This window comes from Gorilla gorilla, chromosome 11 (assembly GCF_029281585.2).
Source record: "Gorilla gorilla gorilla isolate KB3781 chromosome 11, NHGRI_mGorGor1-v2.1_pri, whole genome shotgun sequence".
NCBI classification, from domain to species: domain Eukaryota; kingdom Metazoa; phylum Chordata; class Mammalia; order Primates; family Hominidae; genus Gorilla; species Gorilla gorilla.
Genome location: NC_073235.2, coordinates 118,345,174 through 118,366,496, shown reverse-complemented (window position 1 = coordinate 118,366,496; position 21,323 = coordinate 118,345,174). Strand labels below are relative to the sequence as shown.

Below are 21,323 nucleotides of genomic sequence, written 5' to 3'. Positions count from 1 at the left end.
TTGTATCCTTGGAATTTTAAATATTATGTTCTTAGGCCCTGGGTCTTATTTGAATCCTATAAAGAATGTCAATATTTTTGTTTTAGCAAACAATCAGCCTGGTTAAATTCAGGCTGCAAGTTTCTACCACTCTCTTGTCAGTATGGCTTCAATGTTAGTTCTATTTGCAAAATATTTTGAAACTTCCCTAGTTAACATAGTTTTGAAAATTCTTTTAAGCATATGGCTAAGCTGACAAGAAAATAAGGAAGTCTTTAAAAGTAAAAAAAGCAAGAAGTCACAAGTCTAAAGAGATAAGCAATGGCAATCCTTGGTATTCTACAGATTTCAATGGGCCAATTTTGGGGAGGAAAGAGGCAGCCGAGACCAATGTTCACACTAGGGAGAAATCAGATTGGAAAGTTTTCTCTTCTTACATAAGACCTCTGACCCTCAAAGAGCACCTTTAGTTAAAGGATGAACTAAAACAAGAGAGAACAACAATGCAAAAAAGCAAAAACAAAAATATAGAAACTTGTATTAATGAAAACAGGAAGTGTCTTCTGAGAATTCCTAATCAACAGTCTCTTACATAGATTTGTGTGCTGAATTCACACTATATGTGTGGTCCCCAACCCCAACTTTAAAGTGGTCTTATATTGGTGCTGCCTTAAGGAGCAAGCAAATACAAATCTCTGGAAAAGTTTGTTTAAAACCCAATTCTTAAATCCTACAGACAAAGTTCTAATGAACATAAATTTATAAGGAAGATATTGATTTACTTAAGAATTTGAAGTTAAATATGCACGCTAAGTTGCATAGAGTAACCAGTAAGAGAATATAAATAGAATGTAGAGCTTGCAAAATGAGCAGAGAGGAAATTTTTAAATGTAGGGAAAAATAATTTCAAAAGGTGGCAAGAAAGGAGGGAGAGAGAAAAAGAAATACAGGAACTATGAAGAAAGTAAAACATTTAAGAAAAAAGTGTTAAAAATTAATCCTAATTTATTAGTAGTCAACAAATAATATAAATGGGCGACATTTTCCAGTTAAAAGATAAAAGCTATTACATTGGAATAAAATTCCAGCTATATTCATTTACAAAAGGTGTACCTAAAACATAAGAACACAATAAGATGGAAAGTAAAAGAATATCAAAAGACCATTATGGTAGATGTAAAAGACATATGCAAATTATTTGACACTTTCCCTTTCAAAAGGTAGCAACTAGGGGCTGGGCACTGGGGCCCATGCCTGTGATCCCAGCACTTTGGGAGCCTGGGGCAGGTGATTGCTTGAGCCCAGAAGTTTGAGATCAACCTGGGCAACATGGTGAAAACTCTTCTCTACAAAACATACAAAAATTAGCCATATGTGGTGGCACATGCCTGTAGTTACAGCTACTCAGGAGGCTGAGGTGGGAGGATCACTTGAGCCTGGGAGGTCGAGGCTGCAGTGAGCTGTGATTGCACCACTGTGCTTCAGCCTAGGCAACAGAGCAAGAGACTGTCTTAAAGAAGAAAGAAAAAAAAAAGTAGCACCTAGTTTCTCTCTCCTTGACTCTGACCGTTCTAACAAAAATTGGTGGAACTGGTAAAGTGATATCATGAAAAAGATATTCCACTTGACCATCTGTTTTGGATCACTTGCCTAAAGGAATCTAACCACCATGTCGTGAGAACACTCAAGCAGCCTGTGGAGAGGCCACTGACACCTCTTGCCAACAACCAGCACCAACTTGCCAGTCATGTGAGTGAATCATGTTAAAAGCACATGCTCTGGCTCTAATCAGGCATTCAAATGACTTTTCTCAGCCAACACCTTAACTCCAACCCCAAGCTGGAACTGCCCAGCTAAGTCTCTCCAGAATTATTAACTCACAGTGTCTGAGAGGATAATAAATGTGAATTATTGTTTTGAGCCACTACTTGTTAAGGGCAATTTGTTATGTATCAGTAAGTAATGAATATATTAGGCAAATACTATAAATATGTAGCAGGTGTAACTATATAATTATCAGACAAAATAATATTACTGCCAATAAATAGTGTTAACATATAATTATAAAAGATTTTGGTTCACATGAAAGAAGTGTCAGATATAAACTTATAGGCATCGAATAATATAACTTCAAGATATATAAAGCAAAAATTTACAGAAATATAAGGAGAAATTTTAAAATCTGTTGTGGTGAGAGATTTTACCACACCTCCACCCACAATTCATATATCAAAGAATAAAAAGTCAAAAAGATATAGAAGATTTGAAAACACAATTAATATACTTGATTTAATAAGCACTCCACCCAACAATTGGGAGAATACTCACTCCTTTTACGCATGCATAAAATAGTTACACACGTCTGACTGTATAACAGAATCGAGCAAATCTACACATTTCAGAGAATTGTTATCATAAAATCTATATGAGAATACTGAAGAATATGCATAATACAATACTTTTGTATGGCAGGGGAGAAGTATATTTCACTGAAAAGAGATAGGGCAATAGAGCTATAGAGGCAGAGAGACAGAAAGAAAGGGACAAACAGAAAGAGAAAGAGAAATACAGAGAGAGAGAGAGATGGAGGATGCACGAACTAGATCTACAAATTAGGCAACAGTCTGCATGGCATCATTTGAGAAGTACACACATCTAATAAATGTTTTGATAAACAGCTATTCCATTCACCTGGCCCATGCCTAAAAACTTTCCCACATATTTCCTCTTTAGCACTAAAAGCATTTGTTAAAATGTCAGTGTTATCTAGGAGGATTAACCCACAGGGATAACAGCCTTTAGACTCATTTCTTTTCTGTGTGTGTGTGTTTTTTTTTTTTAATCTTTCTAACCAGGCCTTTAGCAAGACCTTGAGGGACTATATTGGGGAATAAAGAGAGAATGCCTTTGGGAGGCCGAGGTGGGCGGATCATGAGGTCAAGAGATGGAGACCATCCTGGCCAACATTGTGAAACCCCATCTCTACTAAAAATACAAAATTTAGCTGGGTGTGGTGGTGCACGCCTGTAATCCCAGCTACTTAGGAGGCTGAGGCAGGAGAATCACCTGAATCTGGGAGGCGGAGGTTGCAGTGAGATTATGGAGATCATGTCACTGCACTCCAGCCTGGCAACAGAGACTCCATCTAAAAAAAAAAAAAGAGAGAGAGAGAAAGCTTTAAATGAGGCAAAGAAGAGACAATTGGCAAAAGTCCAAGACATGGGATATTGCCAAACCAGAATGCAGTTCTGCAAAAAGGGCAGTGGACATCATATGGGTAGGAGGATACAGAGAGACAGAGAGAGACGCAGCACACTTTGGTGTCTGCATGTCCCCACCGTCTTGGCAACCCAATCCTAAGTCTGAAGCTGTGTAAGTAGACTCTATACAAAGCAGCAGAATGGCTAAACAGCAGGCTTCTCCTCTAATCACCAGCAAGCCTGGCCTGTCCCGGTGGATGGATTTAACTTCATCCCTTCTTCTGCTCCTGCTAAGATAAAGTCTTCCCTGAACTATTACTTTTTCTGTAGACTTTTCCCTTCTTCACTCTTACCAGGCCCCTGGAGCTATAACTTGTTGCTCATTCTCCATTCATTGGCTTGGGGTTTAGTCCCAATTCAGAGGGCGTGTTCCAGATTGACATTATCTTTTATTGACCCCACGTTTTTCAGGACACCTTAGTGAGTTTAATTTGGGTTACTGATCACCATACTTGGAAGGGAGCCCCAGAGTTCAGTAAATTTCCCCAGGCTTGGTCTATTTGTTCTAACTTTTCCAATTTCCATGTTGGCCATTGTTGAGACTTTATGAAACTTTGCAGCTTGTCTACCTGTAAAATATATATATTTTTTTTAAGAAAAGAAGAAAATGACAAATTTACCTCTTTTACCATGTAAAGGCCAAATAATCACAAGGCCCCATGTGGCCGACTCTCAAATCAACATAACAATAAAAATAATATTGTCAAGTGAGCAAAAGGAAATAAAAATAATTTTAGTAGAATTCACACCTCTTTAAGGTCACTAAGAATCTGATTCACGCTCCAGAGTGACCCTTCTTTAAAAGACCTTTTTCCTTTCCTCCGTTCTTTTCCTTTTACATTCTATACTGCTTCTGAGCTTTCTATTTTCCTTTGTGAATAAAATGACTTTCTACTTCACTGATAAAAGTAACTGTGGGGGCTTGCATTTCTGCTTCCACCACCATCACCACAGCCCAATATTCAGGACCTACTAAGCCCCCAGTCCTCCGGCACTCAGCAATCCCGTGTCTTCACAGAAAGACGGCTGTGCTGCATCTGTGGAAGGCGAGTCCTCCCTCTGACAGATGTTTTCTTCAGAAATTCCTCCATGACCCTGTCAGCAAGTACTAGCATTTTTTTTTCACATTTGTTGTGAACTAGTAACCCTAGGCAAACATTAATGTAAAACAACAATGTTTCAAGTTGTGGGAAGCAGGCTGCCATGGAGGGCATCTCGGATTTGCAGTGACTTTGAGCAGGAAAAGATCTGGAAGGAGGCAAAGCAATACATCCATCAAACCCATGGATGCCCCTAACAGAAACAGGCCACAAATATTCAACAAGTGCCGAAGAGAAGTACAAATAAGAAGACTGGAATTCATAGTCCAAAACAAGGATTAGTCTATGATAGATCCAAATGGATATATCCATGCTAAATCCATTTACCTCAAATATCCATATGGTATATCCATGCTAAACCCATTTAGCTCAAACCCATTTAGCTGAAACCTCGAAAAATACAAAACTTTTTTATATTGGAAAGATATTGTATAATTTAGGCCTGAAAAGTTGCAGTAAGAGAAGTCCATGTGTTTAAAGCCAACTCCTTGTCCTGCCTCCTTATCAGTCTTCTTTATCTTTAACCACCTTTTTTTTTTTTTTTTTCCAATGATGCACCCTTCTTCTCAGTCTATAAAAATGCCCAAGTCTCTTTCATCTTAAGAAAAATATTCTTTGGCTCTCTTCTTTCTATTAAAATGATGCTTCTTTAAAGAGTAGTTTATACTCTTTCTTTAAAAAATTAATATTACTCTTTTTTTTTTTTTTTGAGACTGGGTCTCAACTCAGTGAGCAAACTCAGCTCACTACAACCTCCACCTCTCGGGTTCAAGCGATTCTCATGCCTCAGCCTCCCAAGTAGCTGTGATTGCAGGTGTGCACCATCACACCTGGCTAATTTTTGTATTTTTACTAGAGACGGAGTTTCACCACGTTGGCCAGGCTGGTCTCAAACTCCTGACCTCATGTGATCCACCTGCCTCGGCCTCCCAAAGTGCTGGGATAACAGGAGTTAGCCACCACAACTGGCCTTAAAAATTAATATACTTTTAATTGAAAAATCACAATTGTATACATACATGGGATACAATGTGATGTTTTGATATATGTAAGCAATGTGAAATGATTAGATCAGGCTAATTAAAATACTCCTCACCTCACCTATCATTTTTTGTGGTGAAACATTTGAAATTTACTTAGTTATTAGTTATTCTGAAATATGCATTATTACTGACTCTACAATAAATCTCAAAATTATTCCTCTGTATAGATCTGAAACTTTGTATTGTTTGTCTGACAACTGTCCATTCCCTCCCTCTTCCCCTCCCATCCCCAGCCTCTGGTAATCACCATTCTACTCTCTACTTCTGAGGTCAACTTTTTTAGATGCCACGAATAAGTGAGAACATGTGGTATTTGTCTTCCTGTGCCTGACTTATCTTACTCAGCACAATGCCCCCCAGGTTCATCCATGTTGCCACAAATGAAAGGATTTTTTTTTTCAAGGCTGGGTAGTATTCTATTGTGTATATATCCATTCGTCAGTTGATGAACATCGAGGTTGATTCCAAAACTTAGCTATTGTGAATAGTGTTGCAATGGACATGGAAGTGAAGATATCCCTTCAACATACCAATTTCAATTCTTTTGGATATATACTCAGAAGTAGGATTGCTGAATCAATAGATTACTGGATCTATTTTTAGTTTTTTGTGGAACCTATATACTATTTTTCACAATATCCGACACTTTCCTTTTCTCCACATCCTCATCAACGCTTATAGTTCTTCTTTTTGATAAAAGTCATTCTAACAAGTGTGAGGTAATATCTCATTGTGGTTTTAATTTATATTTTTAGTGTTCACTATTCACTCCTCCATTTATTGCAGCTTTTTGCAGCTTTGCAAAATTCACCAGGGAAATCCTTATCATTTGGCACCATGGACACAACTCACTATTTATCTTACAGTGCCCCTCACTTTGATTTATTTGACTTGTCAACTACTTTGTCCTTCTTGGTACCCTACTCCCTAGATGTCTAGGATATTGCCTCCTCTCTCAATCTTTCCAGCTTGGTCTCCTCTGTGGATTTTCCTTTCTTTGCCCATATTGATGATCTGAAGTTCCCCTCCTAGAGTTGCTGCTTATATTATGCTATTATTCCATGCACTTTCCCTGGCCTTACTTCTCCATACTTGGGCTAACTGCTATCTCCCTATATTTGTCAGAGTGATCTTTTAAAAATATGAGTTTGAACATATTTCTCTGCTGCTTAATCTCATCATTCATTCCTTGCTAAGTACAGGAAAGGCTGAAAATTCCTTAACAGGACTTATAAGGTCCTCTTTGCTCTTGAAGCAAGCTGTTTTTTTTTTCTTTTTTTTTTTTGAATGTTTATTCAGTGAGTGAATGGATGACTCACAAATCTGTGGCTCTGGCCCTGAACTTTTCCTTGAATTTTAAATTTGCAGACCCAGAGGTCTGCAAACAGCTCCCAACAGCTCCCAGACACAAACAGTTCCAGTTGGATGTTTCACAGACCTCCCTCAAACCCACAATACTCCAAACTGAATTTATCTCAGCCCCACCTGCTCCTTTTTCTATATTATCCAAGTTACCACCATCAGAGAAACCTGACAATTATTCTTTACATTTGCTCGTTCCCTATATTCACTGTATCGTACTGATTCACCTCCCAAATGCTCCTTCAATTTGTTCCCACCTTTCAGCACCATAATTTATATCCTTGTCTTTTTTCACCTAAACGATTGCAATAGTCCCCAGCTGATTGCCTTAATTCCAATCTTGCCTTCCCCCAACTTCACATCCTCCACGCTATCATCAAAGGAATCTATCTAAAAACCTTTAAATTTCCTCATTTAAAAATCTTTCAGCGGTCTCTTATCCCTAGAATAAAATGCAAGCTTCATTGCACAACATAAAAGTCATCTACAATCTGACTCTTCTTTATAAATCCAAACTCATCTATTTTCTGCCTCAAAGCTCAATAACACACAATGGCTTGTGATTATCTGGACATACCATACTGTTTCATAGGCTGGAACATTTGCTCATGTTATTCTCTGTTCTGGGCCTGACTTCTACCTCTTCTTCATCTATTGAACTGGATACAATCTTGTATTGGGAGCTGCACCTTTACCAGGAAGCCTTCTCTGATCATCTAGGTATGGCTAAGTGTTCATATTTATTCTGTTCCAGAAGGCAGAATGGCTAAGTGGTTGATGTTCAAACTGTTTAGGTGCTTAGCCCAGAATCACAGCTTACCAGCTATACAACTTTGGGCAAGTTACATAATTAATCTCTCTCTGCCTCAGAAAGTACTCAATAAATGTTAGCTACCACAGTTATAATATTATCACTAGGAGCCTTACTTTCCAGTGTAAATTCACAGCCTACCTCATGTACCAGGAATCTCTGAGAGGAGTTTAGAAGGACTTTACTCTTCTGGATTGATTACTATCTTCAAAAGCAACAAAGAAGTATTTGAATGAAGAAGCAATGTGAACTACTCTTCTCATTCTGGCAACCATCTTCTTAGCTAAGTTTTCTGAGGGCTGGGGGGAGGTGGATGCATGGACTCATTCTTCCCTCCTTTTTACATTATTTTCCTTCAGTGTGTTTATCCATGGGGAAAGCTGGTGATATCATATGTTTCTGTGACCTGAAATGTTACTCACCCTATATAACATCATTATTTGGGCTTTTAATTTAAAATGACCAGAAGAATGAGTTAAAACACAGAACTATTCTATGCCAAGACCAAAGATTTTAAAAATATCCAACAGCGATATAAATTTGATTTGTTTTAGCAATTTAATTCGAGGTAATTCTTTTCTTTTCCTGAAGTGTTTTTCCATCTTCCATGTTTCAGATTCTCCACAAAATAAATCCTTCAGTAGAAATGACTGAAACAAACCTGAGGCTTTATGAGCAAGCCATAAGAAAGGCAGAACCACTGGCAATAGGACCCAGAAACTAAAACACCCATTCTGTCTTTGTATCCTGCCCTTGCCAGTATAAGATTAGTGTGCAGAGAGTGTTTTCCAGATCCTTTTTCTTTTTTTCAGATCCAGTTTAATGACCCAAATTATAAGATTTGGATAACTCTCTTTGGCTGCTCTTTTCAGAATATAGTTGACTTCACCATTAGGCAACATCTCCTGATATTTAAACTAATTGTTTTGTTTTGTCAGCTTCATCTCACTTTTCTGGGTCACATTGTACTGATTTAATTCTAACTAGGTATTTGAGCTCTTAAGTTTGAAAACTCCTCAATCACATTGTATGCCCACGTATAAACTCTCTTGTTTTAAGTCTGATGGTACTATGTTAAATCATGACAATTTGACGTGTTTGGGAAGGGGCGGCTTCGGATAGCTGGCCCTTTTAGCATAAATCTTTCTGCATTTGTATGTTTATGTCACACATTTTGTGTAACAGTCATTCTACAGTGTGGTAGGTCCATGCTGCCGTAACTCATTTTTTTAAATTGCGATAAAATTCACATAACACAGAATTAACCATATTAAAGTGTACAATTAAGTGGCATTCAATATGTTCATGATGTTGCACAATCATCACCTGTATCTAGTTCCAAAACATATTCATCACCCCCAAAGGAAACCCTCTATCCATTAGCCAGTCATGGCCATTCTCCTCTCCCCTCTGCCCCTGGCACCCTCTAATCTGCTTTCTGTTTGGGCTTACCTGTTCTGGATATTGCATGCTGCTCTAACATTATCATCTCAAACAGTACAAATGCCTTATTTTTGGTTAGTGCTATGCAGATTTCTAGGATTTTCCTGTGTATCACCTCATTCTTTATGAATATTTGAGATATTACTATTACTAGATAAATCCATGTTCTAATTCTCTATTAGAAAGGCAAGTTCAGGGCTGGGTGCAGTGGCTCACGCCACCAGCACATTGGGAGGCCAAGGCGGGCAGATCACAAGGTCAGGAGACAAGACCATCCTGGCCAACACGGTGAAACCCTGTCTCTACTAAAATACAAAAAATTAGTCAGGCATGATGGCACGTGCCTGTAATCCCAGTTACTTGGGAGGCTGAGGCAGGGGAATCACTTGAACCCGAGAGGTGGAGGTTGCAGTGAGCGGAGATTGCACCACTGCACTCCAACCTGGGTGACAGAGCAAGACTCCATCTCAAAAAAAAGAAAAAAAAAAAAAGGGCGAGTTCAGATTTTATTATGTTGGTTGTTAAAGATCTGATTTCTTTAAAGATATCATTTATGCATCCACAAAAACAGAGGTCCAGCCATTTTGTTTAACTTATCAGGTTAATCTGTGCCTTTCTCTGCACATCCCTGTGATCAGCAGGTGTCTGAGATTTTTAGTTGTTTGAAGATGCAGGTGTGTCTACTGACTCTACCTATACAGCTTGACTCAACATTCCATCAAAAAAATGCCAACCCCTGTGTATTGACTAGGTATGTTGATGCTGATTCTTCATTCCACCAAGGCCAAGTGAATCTTGGAGTAAAGATTTTTTTTTTTATTTCCATTTATTTGCTTGGAAGAATGATATGCAGACACTGCTAGTTGTCATTCTGTGCTTGTTCTCCTTTTCTATATATTATGTAACTCATTATTTTTTAGCTCATTACAGTGAACACCTTAAATATTCTATTTGCCAGCCTTCTTTCCAGCTGATTGTGGCCAGTTACTAAGTTCTAACCAGTCTGGCCAATGAGATGCTTATGAAAGCATCCTATTCAACTTATGAAACTATCCTTACAGGGGAGAACATGCCTCATTTTGGTTCTTTGTTCTTCTAGCTGGAAGGTGGACTCTATACCTGGAGACCCAGCAGCCATTTTGAATATGAAGCAATCTTTGAAATGGGAAGCTGGGTTCCCAGTTAGAAGGAGTCTTCATCCCTGACACCCAGAGCTACATACCACTTCTAGACTTTCATATGACAAGGAAATGTTTTAATCCTGTGTAAGTGACTATGTTGGGTTTTCTGTCATGCGCAGCCAAACCTAGTCTTAACTAATACAATTCCCAATATAAGCATATTCCACTGAAACCTTGAAGTCTTTCTCACATTCCATCTGGATTTGCCCCATTCTCTAAGGAAAGGATCTTATTATACACGAATGTTGTCATACAGTGCACGCAATGTCCATCCAGCCTTTGAAGATATTCCTATTTCCATTAAAAATCTTTGTGTCTTATTAGTATTAGTATTAATCTTATTTTCCAGAAGTAGGATCCTAGAGAAAAGAAAGATATAATTTCAAAAAGATCCCAGAAGTTATCCAATCTCATTGCCAATCTGACGATGCTAAAACCTTGGCATCTTACGTGAAAGCTGTGAAACTAGTATTGTTTCAAAAATTCTTCCATCTCTATTGTTATTGCCATTACAATCATTCACAAAGTAATTAGATGTCAGGATAGTTTGTTTTTTAAAGTGGCGTGGGTATCTCACATGGAACAAAAACTCTGAAAAGAAGAAAATGACATTATTATAATTAATGCAGTTTTTAAGACTGTTTTAAGACAAATATTTCAAAGCACAAAGCATAATGGGAGAATGTGTTAAAAGTTAATAGACTGTGAACACTGATCTTGAGTCCCTCTGGACTTTTAACCACTTACGTGATTTTTGAAAGCCATTAAAAATATAGTATTAAATAGAGGTTGTCATCTTCCTTATACTTTCAAAGAAAACAGAAGGCAGAGCTAATTGGAATTGAATTTAATGGAAGAGTTGAATGAAACTGAATGAAAGATCAGCAGCTTGGGAGGCCGAGGCAGGAGGATCCCTTGAGCTAAGGAGTTTGGGACCAGCCTGGACAACACAGAGAGGCCCTGTCTCTACAAAAAATAAAAAAATTAGCCAGGTGCAGTGGTGCATGTCTGTAGTCCCAGCTACTCAGAGGCTGAGGCAGGAGGATCACTTGAGCCTGGGAGGCCGAAGCTGCCACCATGGTCATGCCACTACACTCCAGCCTAGCTGACAGAGTGAGATCTTTTCTCAAAAGCAAAAAAAAAAAAAAAAAAAAAAAAAAATGGAAAGAAAGAGCAGCTGAATTGATTCCCAACTTCATCTTACTTCATCTTGGTACTAACAGTCATAAAAGCTTAGAAGAAACATACATAGCCAAGCCACTCACTAGAAAGGCAATGAAAATTATTTTCCTTTCCGATAAAAGTTTCATGTAATGATTTCACTGTGAGAATAGTTCCAATATTTCATTATTCTATAAACAAGCCAACTCCCTCTATTTGTTTTGTACAGGGATGGGTTATGCACACATACACACATACACACACACACACACACTCACACACATACACATGTTATATGTAATATAAATATATTTACATGAGTATTTGTAGCTTCTGTCTTTTCTAAATGATAGAGATTCTGTATTTCCTTACTTGTTGGGCCCATGAGACTGTCTTATGAGTTTGGGAATCATAGCTGGATAGACATCGAAAGAACAGACAACTACCATTGGTGGTGCGTGCCTGTAATCCCAGCTACTTGGGAGTCTGAGGCAGGAGAATCACTTGAATCTGGCAGGCAGAGGTTGCAGTGAGCGAAGATCGCGCCACTGCATGCCAGCATGGATGACAGGGCGAGACTCTGTTTCACAGAAAAAAAGAAAGAGAGAGAAAGAGAGAAAGAGAAGAAAACATCTTATAAGGTTGGGAATCATAGCTGGATAGACATCAAAAGAACAGACAACTACTGTGAGAAGAAAACAAATACATTGGTAAGGTGGAAGGGATGAGAGAAATTGAAAATACAAGCACTGAGTTGGATGCTGAGTTCTAGGGGAGTTTCAAAGGACAGGAACTGCTGGGGGACACGGCTACATATGGGTGGCAGCGCTAGTGGCAAATGGACAACAGAGGTTTCTAGTCTGCATTGTGAACATAATTTTCCTCCTGGAATTTTTAAGGAAAGTGAAAGAAAAATTTACACTGTTTTTAGTTATTCTTGGATGTTAGGCTGATGTTTTCTGAATGTAGCACTGAGTTTGGACTGGACTATTTAATACATTTTAATGTATACATTTCTACTTGCCTCAAGGATGTATTGGTGATATTTTGGGATCAGAGTTACATTTTGCTGGTTAGAATTAAATCTGAGCTCTTCTTCCTCCTCATCAATTTTCAAAAACCAAACTGCCGAGTTAGCTTTATCGACACCAACCTGAGCACTAGGGAGGTTGATTTAAACTATCTTGTAGTAATTAGAAGTGAGTTTTTGTCAAAAGGAATAAAAATAGATGAGTAAGATAATAATGGAGGTCCTGTCTAACAAAGACTTGGAGGTAAATAAATACTAAAAGCAATTTTCATGAATAGAATGAATGGACATTTCTGGTTCCTTTTTATCTTTTCCTCCTTTTCTCCCTCCAACAAAATCCATTTCAGAAGTGAGCACTGAAAGGAGTGGTTGATCTTTAAGTTAGCCCACATGACTTATGTAACAAAACACAGGCCACCAACCATCTAATGGGATTTTCCTTAATCTTTTAAAACAAATGCTTTTTAGATAAAGCTTCTAGATTTCAGTTACTGTGCGTTAGCTAAAAAAAAAACTGGAAATTGCTGTAGCATAGAGGAAGAGAGGACCTGGTCTCTAGTTAAGTGATAGATAATTCTTCTTGTACAATTAAGTGTCTTTCTTTCTTTTTTCTTCCTTCCTTTCTTCTTTCTCTTTTTCTTCCTTCCCTCCTGTTTTTTCTTCCTTTCTCTCTCCCTTCTTTTCTTTTATGTTTTCTTGTTTCACCTTTTCCCCTCAAATTGTAACTAAATTATCCTATCAGAAATTAGATTTTTTAAAAAAGAAATAGTTGCTGTTTGAATCTCTGGTCTATGTTTGGACAGTGCCATTGATAGAGAAAATCTGCTTTAGACATATGCTTTAAATTTTTGAATATTCCAGAGTCTTTGTCAAGGGCAGTTTTGACTCTGTCCCTTCCCTCATTCTCCCAGAGGACATTTGGCTATGTCTTGAGGCCATACTGGGTTGTCATGACTGAAATGGGGAGATGCTCCTGGCACCTGCTGAGTAGAGGCTGCTAAACATCTGCAATGCACAGAAAAGCACCCACATAACAAAAAGTTATTCAGCCCAAAATGCCAGTGGTGCTGAGGTTACAAAACTGTTGGCCGGGTGCGGTGGCTCACGCCTGTAATCCCAGCACTTTGGGAGGCCGAGGCGGGCAGATCACCTAAGGTTGGGAGTTCGAGACCAGCCTGACCAACATGGTTTGAAACCCTGTCTCTACTAAAAATGCAAAATTTTCTGGGTGTGGTGGTACATGCCTGTAATCCCAGCCACTCGGGAGGCTGAGGCAGGAGAATCGCTTGAACCTGGGAGGCGGAGGTTGCAGTGAGCTGAGATGGCGCCACTGCAACAAGAGTGAAACTCCATCTCAAAAAAAAAAAAAATGAAGAAGAAACTGTTTCAGAGATTTCTTTAAGGATTCCTGGATCTTCACTTTAGGCACAGAAATTACAAAGTGAATTAGGAAGTTTAAATAAACATGATAGCTAACATTGAGTTCTTGCTATACTGCAGGCATTGTTCTAATACTTGTAGTTCTCATAATACTTCCATGCAGTAGAAACAAGTAGCTCCATTTTACAGATGAGAAAACTAAGAAACAAAAGTTAAGTAACTGGCCAAACAACATGTAGGTATTAAGATTCTTGAAGAAGCACAAAGGGGTGGGTTTGGAGCGTAGAGTTTGTTTGAATTGCCACCTGTACTTCCGAAATTCATTGACTCATGTGAACAAAATTACCTTTTTATCCATTGTATTTGTGGAAATATTCAAAGTTACATACTTCGGTATTTATGTTGAACACACAATTCTGACTACTGTTAATTTAGTGATACATAATACTTGTGAATAATTTTGGCTTCGGGGAAAAAATCAATGCAAATATTTTTTTCCAAACCCTGAAATATTCAACATGAAAGATGGAAATGATTATGAATTATGAATTCTTCTCTATTGTTACAATTAATAGTTTTTATATTTATACTGAAGCCACGATGCTTTCTTACTGCTCTCATTAATTTTAAGACTTATGGAGAAAAAAACCCTCAAGTTGGAGGGACAATTTCTTGTTTTCATCATTTCCCTCTAAGAGGCCAACAGGATTATTGCTCAGTGGTTGTGTGGGCAGCTTAGGTCATAGGGCAAGGTCCCTCACAGGGAAAGGCAAGCCCATTATTTTTGGCCCAGTGTCTAAGAATATGGATCTTGAAGAGCTCAACATAAGAAAAACATCATTCAGGGTGTTTTCAGGGAAACAGATCAAGCTGAGGGATATAGGCCTTGTTCTCAGAAAGACTGCTTTGACTGTTTTGATGTTTCCAAGTTGAGTCTATTGTTTTCCTGTGTGATTTTCCTTGGAAAAAAGAAATGATTTCCATGGAGATGGAGAAGTTGGATGAGTGGATGAGCAATTGACAAATAGATGGAATGTGAATGCCACAAAAACAAATCTGGTTGTAATTAATTCCTGAGAATTCTAGAAAGCAGCTACAGCTATCATCAATATGAAACTCTGGACTAAAAGCTCTGACACCAGATCCTCCTCTGTTTCCTTTAAAAAAGTCAACTCACATTTCTCTGATTCTCTTTGATTCATTTCTGCTGAAAAAGACCCAGAATTTGATATAAAACAAAGACACCTGTCCCTGAATCAGCACTATGAAACCTGAATAAATACAAAATACAGCTGATTCACTTTCTCTCAGTCACATTAAAAAAAAAAAGTAAAACCCAACTGGTGTGCTCTTCCACCCAAATGTGTCATATTCAATCCTTAAACTAAAAGGTGAAAAATGTAATTCACAGTCCACCAGCTTTCTTAATCACAGCCCCACCACTCCACATGGATATAAAAACTGATAAAAGCCAACAACCAGAAACTATCTGCAGATGTTTAACTTCATTGTATTCAGGTTAGTCATTTGCCAACAAAGTCAGATTGTCCACATTGCTATCTGCTTCCAATTCCCTGCCCTGCCCCAGTATCTCTTAAGTTCTCTTAGGAAAAGCAGTAAAGATGTCTCCCTGACACTAGGAGGGTGAACATAATCGCCTGAGAGGCTGACTATCACTAGTTTAACCTCAGGAAGGATTACAATGCACTTCACTCAGTTCATCTCTCTCTCCCTTTTAACTGAATTGTTAACTTGTTCATGTTTCTAGTGTTGGGCCTCAGAAACTGATACTCTAAAATATGGCACTTTGACATGCTGAACTGAAGGAGCCTCAAGGTCTCCCTGACCTTCTCCCCTTCCTATCTCCCAAAGCACAGGATAAATTTGTTCTCTGATGTTTCCTTATCTGCCGAAAAGTCTGGACCCATCAAAGAAGAAGACAATTACCCTAAGTTTTCCCTGAGTTTCCATTAACTCATCTCCTATCGCAGGAAGGAAGACTGAAATCTGTCAACACACCTGGACAGACTTTTGTCACTTTTTGTCCACTCTGCAGGCCCAACAGACTTTGTCTCTGGCCATTGTATGTTCTTCAAGCCCAGTGAATTCCCCTAAAAATGGTTTTCTGTCCTTATAAAGTCACCTATACATCTCCATTTCCTTTTCCCCTAAGATGTAGGGTATATAAACACCTCTACCCCACGGGGTATGAGGCAATCACTCTGTGATTCTCCCTCGTGGATGCTAGTAATTTGTATGCCATTTCTCCTACTGATCTGCCTTTTGCCAGTTGATTTTCAGTGAACCTTCAGAGAGTGGAAGGGAAGTTTTCCTTTGGCCCCTATCTAGGCATATTAAAAAAATTGCAGCGAATTCAACTAGTCATTATCCCAGAGCACTAAACTCAGCTAACCTGGAGGGCATGGAGTGGTAAATAAAGAACTTGAAAGAGGAAGAAGAAATCACACTAACATATCTGGTGTTCATTAATTTAAGGAACCATTGAACAGTGTGAACTGCATCATTCTTATCATCACCTCTTTTGTAGGTGTCATAGGCAACTCTGTAGGTAAGTTTCTGTAATCACATAAAAAGGAAATTGAACTATATTTGTGTTTTATGCATTAACCTTTTGTAAGGTTTATATATGAGCCAACCCATTTTTTTTTAAACAAGAGTTAACTCACCTCACAAATAAACTTTTTTCTTGTGCCTAAGATTTCCTTAAAAGTACATAAGATATTGAATATTGAGTGGTTAGAACAGTAATGCCATTGTGCTGAGAAAGAGAAGAATGGCAGAGGGTGGGGCAGTGCTAAAGGAGAATTTACTGATTTTTTAATATTTAGAGCTTTTAAACTAAAGACACATTGTTTAAAGTTTGCAAATAGATTTGAAATGCATTTAAGAAGAAGCCCTTTGAACATAGATGATGGTTTGGTTGTTCAGCTGTGTTCTGGAAATGCTTCTTCCCATTTCTGCCAGTCCAGACAACAGGTTCGCCTGGATTCTGCATATCCCTCTCTGCTCTCCCTGACAGGCCACAGAGGGGTCTAACTCAGAGCTGGCTTTACCTGATCAGTTCTGAGATTGTCAGGGTGTACCTGGCAAAGGCTACAGGATTTCCCACAAAGCTGGAACTTGTCTTCTACCCACACATGATTTAACTGATTCCCACATGACCTTCTTCCCCTCTAAAAAAAGGAAGACAAAGGAAGCAAAAGGGCGAGGTGTTAGATCACCTCATGGAGCAGTGACTTTTATATGTCTTGATGATTGTTGTTATACCCTCAGTAGCAAGGTCAGTGCCTAGTACACCACAGGGACCTCATAAAAATTTGTAAAATAAAAATCAATGTAATCCTTACAATAATACTGGGAGAAATGAATTAACCCCAACTTACTAAAGAAGTTCCAGTTAGTGGAAAAAATGAGATTTGAACGTAGGCCTAGATCTTTCTACTACATTACATGTCTTATTAGAAACCCCTCCTCATCCCCCACCAAATTCAAGTTATTTCAAGATATCTGTTGAATATAGAGTTGTTCTTTTCTTTTCTTTTCTTTTTTTTTTTTTTTTTGAGACGGAGTCTTACTCTGTTGCCCAGGCTAGAGTGCAGTGGCATGATCTCCACTCACTGCAACCTCCGCCTCCCGGGTTCCAGTGATTCTCCTGCCTCAGCCTCCCAAGTAGCTGGGATTATAGGCACCTACCACTGCACTCCACTAATTTTTGTATTTTTAGTAGAGGCGGGGTTTCACCATGTTGGCCAGGCTAGTCTCAAACTCCTGACCTCGTGATCCACCTGCCTCGGCCTCCCAACGTGCTGGGATTACAGGCGTAAGCCACCACACACGGCCAATTGAATATAGTTTTTCTATGCCATAGATTAAGTGATCTCTAGGCAAAAATGTGCAGATAATCCACCACAGGCTAAAGTGGCCAACCAAATAACTTGGGTTTTAATAGACAGTTTAGAAAGCCTCCTGCTCAACTTCCCACCCGATGAGGAAGCAAATGTATATTAGGACTTTACACAATGCCTGGCACACAGTTAAGTGCTTAAGAAATATTCATTCTTCACAATGCAAGGAGCTCATGGTAGACTGTGGTCTCAGCCTTGGCTAGAGCACTTTCACTTACTATGTTACAACTTTATATGGTGTTCTGTTCTAAGAAGGAATAGTTCTCCCTTGAAATGTAAACACCATGAAATCAGGGACTTTGTTCTATTCAATAATGTACTCCTAGTGCTAGAGGAGGATCTTAAACATGGCAGATGCTAAAAAAAATCTGTATTTTAAATGTATGGATAAATGAATAAACCATTGTTGGAAAGGTATTAGAAACAGTACCTTATTAGAAACAGTAGTTCTCAAGAAATGGATTGGGAATTCAGAGGAAGAGCTGGTACCCTATCATGGCAGGTGGCCCCTAGAAGAGTCATTTGAAGTCATGTGACCCTCTGGTAGATGAATGGTTCCCAAGCTGTGGTGTGGGTCCTCCATGACAGCAGCCTTGGTCTGGTCCAAATGACATGTGTAGGATGAGCTTACACCTGCACAAAATTTATGGACAGCATAAGGAAAGGTAAGCCAATGTTGGAAATACACCAATCACATTTTGAAAAGATAAGATGGTTTGTGGTGTCCCTCCTCTTCCTCTTCCTTTGTCTCTCATTCCCATTGTACAGAGATCCTTGATTTGTAGCCAATCAATCCTTATCTCTGCAGCATGAATTTGTACAAAATCAGGTCATCAAGGAATCCAGAAAATGAAAATTAAGAAGAAAATTGTATGCCAACTCACCTTGTGCCCAGATGGGGGATAATCTTTGTGGCAGCTAATTCTTAAATGAGGAAACAAAAATGAAGTAGAAAAAAGCTTAATACCTTTGATTTTTTTTTAAAGAGATAAAATAGCTTTGTGTTATCTCCTATAATCTTTATAAATCCTTCACTGGGTGCAAGCTTCCTGCTGAATCTCTGAAAAACATATCACATGACACAAAACCACCAGGTTTCATGATGAAAGAAGAAAAGCATCCAGTGCACTCCAAGCCCACCTGCACCTTGATACTACTTGTTCACAAAAGATGGGTTGTGGCTCTTGGGGATTTGTTGATCAAAGTTCCAGTCATGCTGACTGAAAGGGTGTTCTGTTTTCAAAGTGATTATTGAGCCACTTTAAAAACACTTTAACTTGTGGGTTTGCCTCATTCTATTTGAGTCCAGATTTCACAATAACGTAATGAAGGAAGCCCTGTGGTACTGCCTGTGTCATCTTAATTTATCAGGAAACCACAACCTTGCACATCTTTTCCAAGTGACTTTTTTTTTTGGTTTGTTTGGCCACCATAGCCATGTTCAGGGCTGTTTGGACCCTTCCTGGTTTGGTGCTTGGCCTGGGTTCCAGGCTTGAAGAGCCAGTGCATCAACTCCACAAGGTTCTGAGTCTCTCTCGGCACCTTTAGAACTGCCTGCTCTCTTTTCCTGCTATCAGGTTTCAGGCACTCCTGTGCTCTTTGAGTAATCAAGGTTTTATTGTAAAAACCCATTCAAATCCCCAAAGAGCTGTGAAATATTTGTTTCACTTTTCTCTCTGCTTCAGTGGGTATTTTATGTGAACTGTAAACTTGGGAAACATAAAAAGAAAAAATTAAAAAGAAATATGTAGGCTTGGTAAGAATCAGAAAAAAGAAAACCCACGAACAATGTTTCAGTGAGTACACTACGAATATAGAATGCATTTAGCCAATTTGATATATTCTTTACATTTTCTTTATGATTTGTTCCTGTTGGTATGACTGAACATTTATTTAAACTGTAGATAGGATCTTCATGTTACTTAAGCACTTGACTACTCTACTTTTAGAACTTTTTAACCAACTTGAAAAGGTACTTAGTTATACTGAAAGTGTATTTTGAAAGGTATCTGTTGTTTCTTTTAGGAACATCCATTTCTTTTATCTCTACTTTTATTCTTTTTTTTTAATCAATTTTCATTTTAAGTTCCGAGATACATGTGAGGGATGTGCAGGTTTGTTACATAGGTAAACGTGGGCCATGGTGGTTTGTTGCACAGATCAACTCATCCCCTAGGTATTAAGCCCAGCATCCCTTAGCTGTTCTTCCTGATGCTCTCCCTCCCCCGCACCCGCCGTCAGACCCCAGTGTGTGTTGTTCCCCTCCCAGGTGTCCATGTGTTCTCATCGAGGAACATCAACTTCTAAAATTTTTCTGAATATTTATAGCCCACAAAATGTAAGGGACCTGAATTTCCATTCATGATTTTGTAATAATTATGTTTTTACATAATTTCAAAATGCTACAATTCTAGATATTTAATATTTCTAATGTACTTTATAAAATTGAATTCAGAAATTTACAGATTCTTCTTCTTATCTAATTTCTATTAACGATGAAATAATTGAATTACCCACATTGTAATTGGGAAACATAAAAACACTAAGGATGTAAATAATATCTACTGTACACAACATTTTAAAGAACAATTATTAAGCAGGTAATGCGACAGAAAGAAAACCAGACTGAGTTGCAGGAGATGGGAGTCTTCTGTGTGATCCCAGGAAAGTCACCTGACCTCTCTGAACTTGAATAATTCACATTATTTCACTTTTTGCCATACCTGCATAAACATATTTATTTATTTTTTAAAATCAACTTTGGGAAACACCCAGCTAGATGAACTTTATTTTATTATTTTTAAAATAATTTATTTAATTGACAAAAAATTCTATGTATGTATGGTATGCAAATGATGTGTTGAGAGAGAGATATGTATATATATAGTAGAATGAATAAATCAAGTTAATTAACATACGCATCACCTCACATACTTATTTTTTTGAGGTAAGAACATTGAAAATATACTCTGTTAGCAATTTTTCTAGTAAGCAATATACTGTTATTAGCCATAGGCACTGTGCTGTACAGCAGACCTCTAGAACTTATTCTTCCGGTCTCATTGATTTGTACCCTTTCACCAGCATCTCCCTATTCTCTCCCTGACCTCCCTACCCCTGGAAAACACATTATACTTTCTGCTTTTATGTATCCTACTTTTTAGATTCCACATATAAATGATATCATTCAACCTTGTCTTTCTGTGTCCAGCTTATTTCACTTAGCACAGTATCTTTCAAGTTCACATGTTGTCACAAATAACAGGTTTCCTTCTTTTTCAAGGCTGAGTCATATTCCATTATGTCTAAATACTACATTTTCTTTCTTTTTTTTAAATAGGGCATATTATGTTCTTTTAATTTTTAATTTTTGTGTGTACATAGTAGAGTAGGTGTGTTTATTTATGGGGTATATGAGATATTTTGATACAGGAATGCAATGCATAGTAATTACATCAGGGTAAATGGAGTATCTATTACCTCAAGCCTTTGTGTTATAAACAATCTAATCTAATTATACTCTTTTAGTTATTTTCAAATGTACAACTAAATTATTTTTTACTATAGTCACCCTGTTGTGCTATCAAATACTAGGTCTTATTCATTCTCATTTAAATACCACATTTTCTTTATCCATTTATTTGTTG

At 38.1% G+C, this 21,323-nt stretch overlaps 2 long non-coding RNA genes across 2 annotated transcripts in view; one reads left to right on the top strand and one right to left on the bottom strand.

The window, feature by feature from the left end:
- LOC129531950 (uncharacterized) overlaps positions 1–21,323 on the top strand; it is a 218,669-nt gene that overhangs the window by 129,415 nt on the left and 67,931 nt on the right. The gene's annotated exons all lie outside the window — the stretch shown is intronic.
- Positions 8,100–18,933, bottom strand: LOC134756675 (uncharacterized). Its single transcript, XR_010129698.1, has 3 exons — positions 18,561–18,933; positions 18,107–18,309; positions 8,100–10,770 (listed from the first exon to the last, which is right to left on the bottom strand). It is a non-coding gene; the product is annotated as an uncharacterized lncRNA (long non-coding RNA).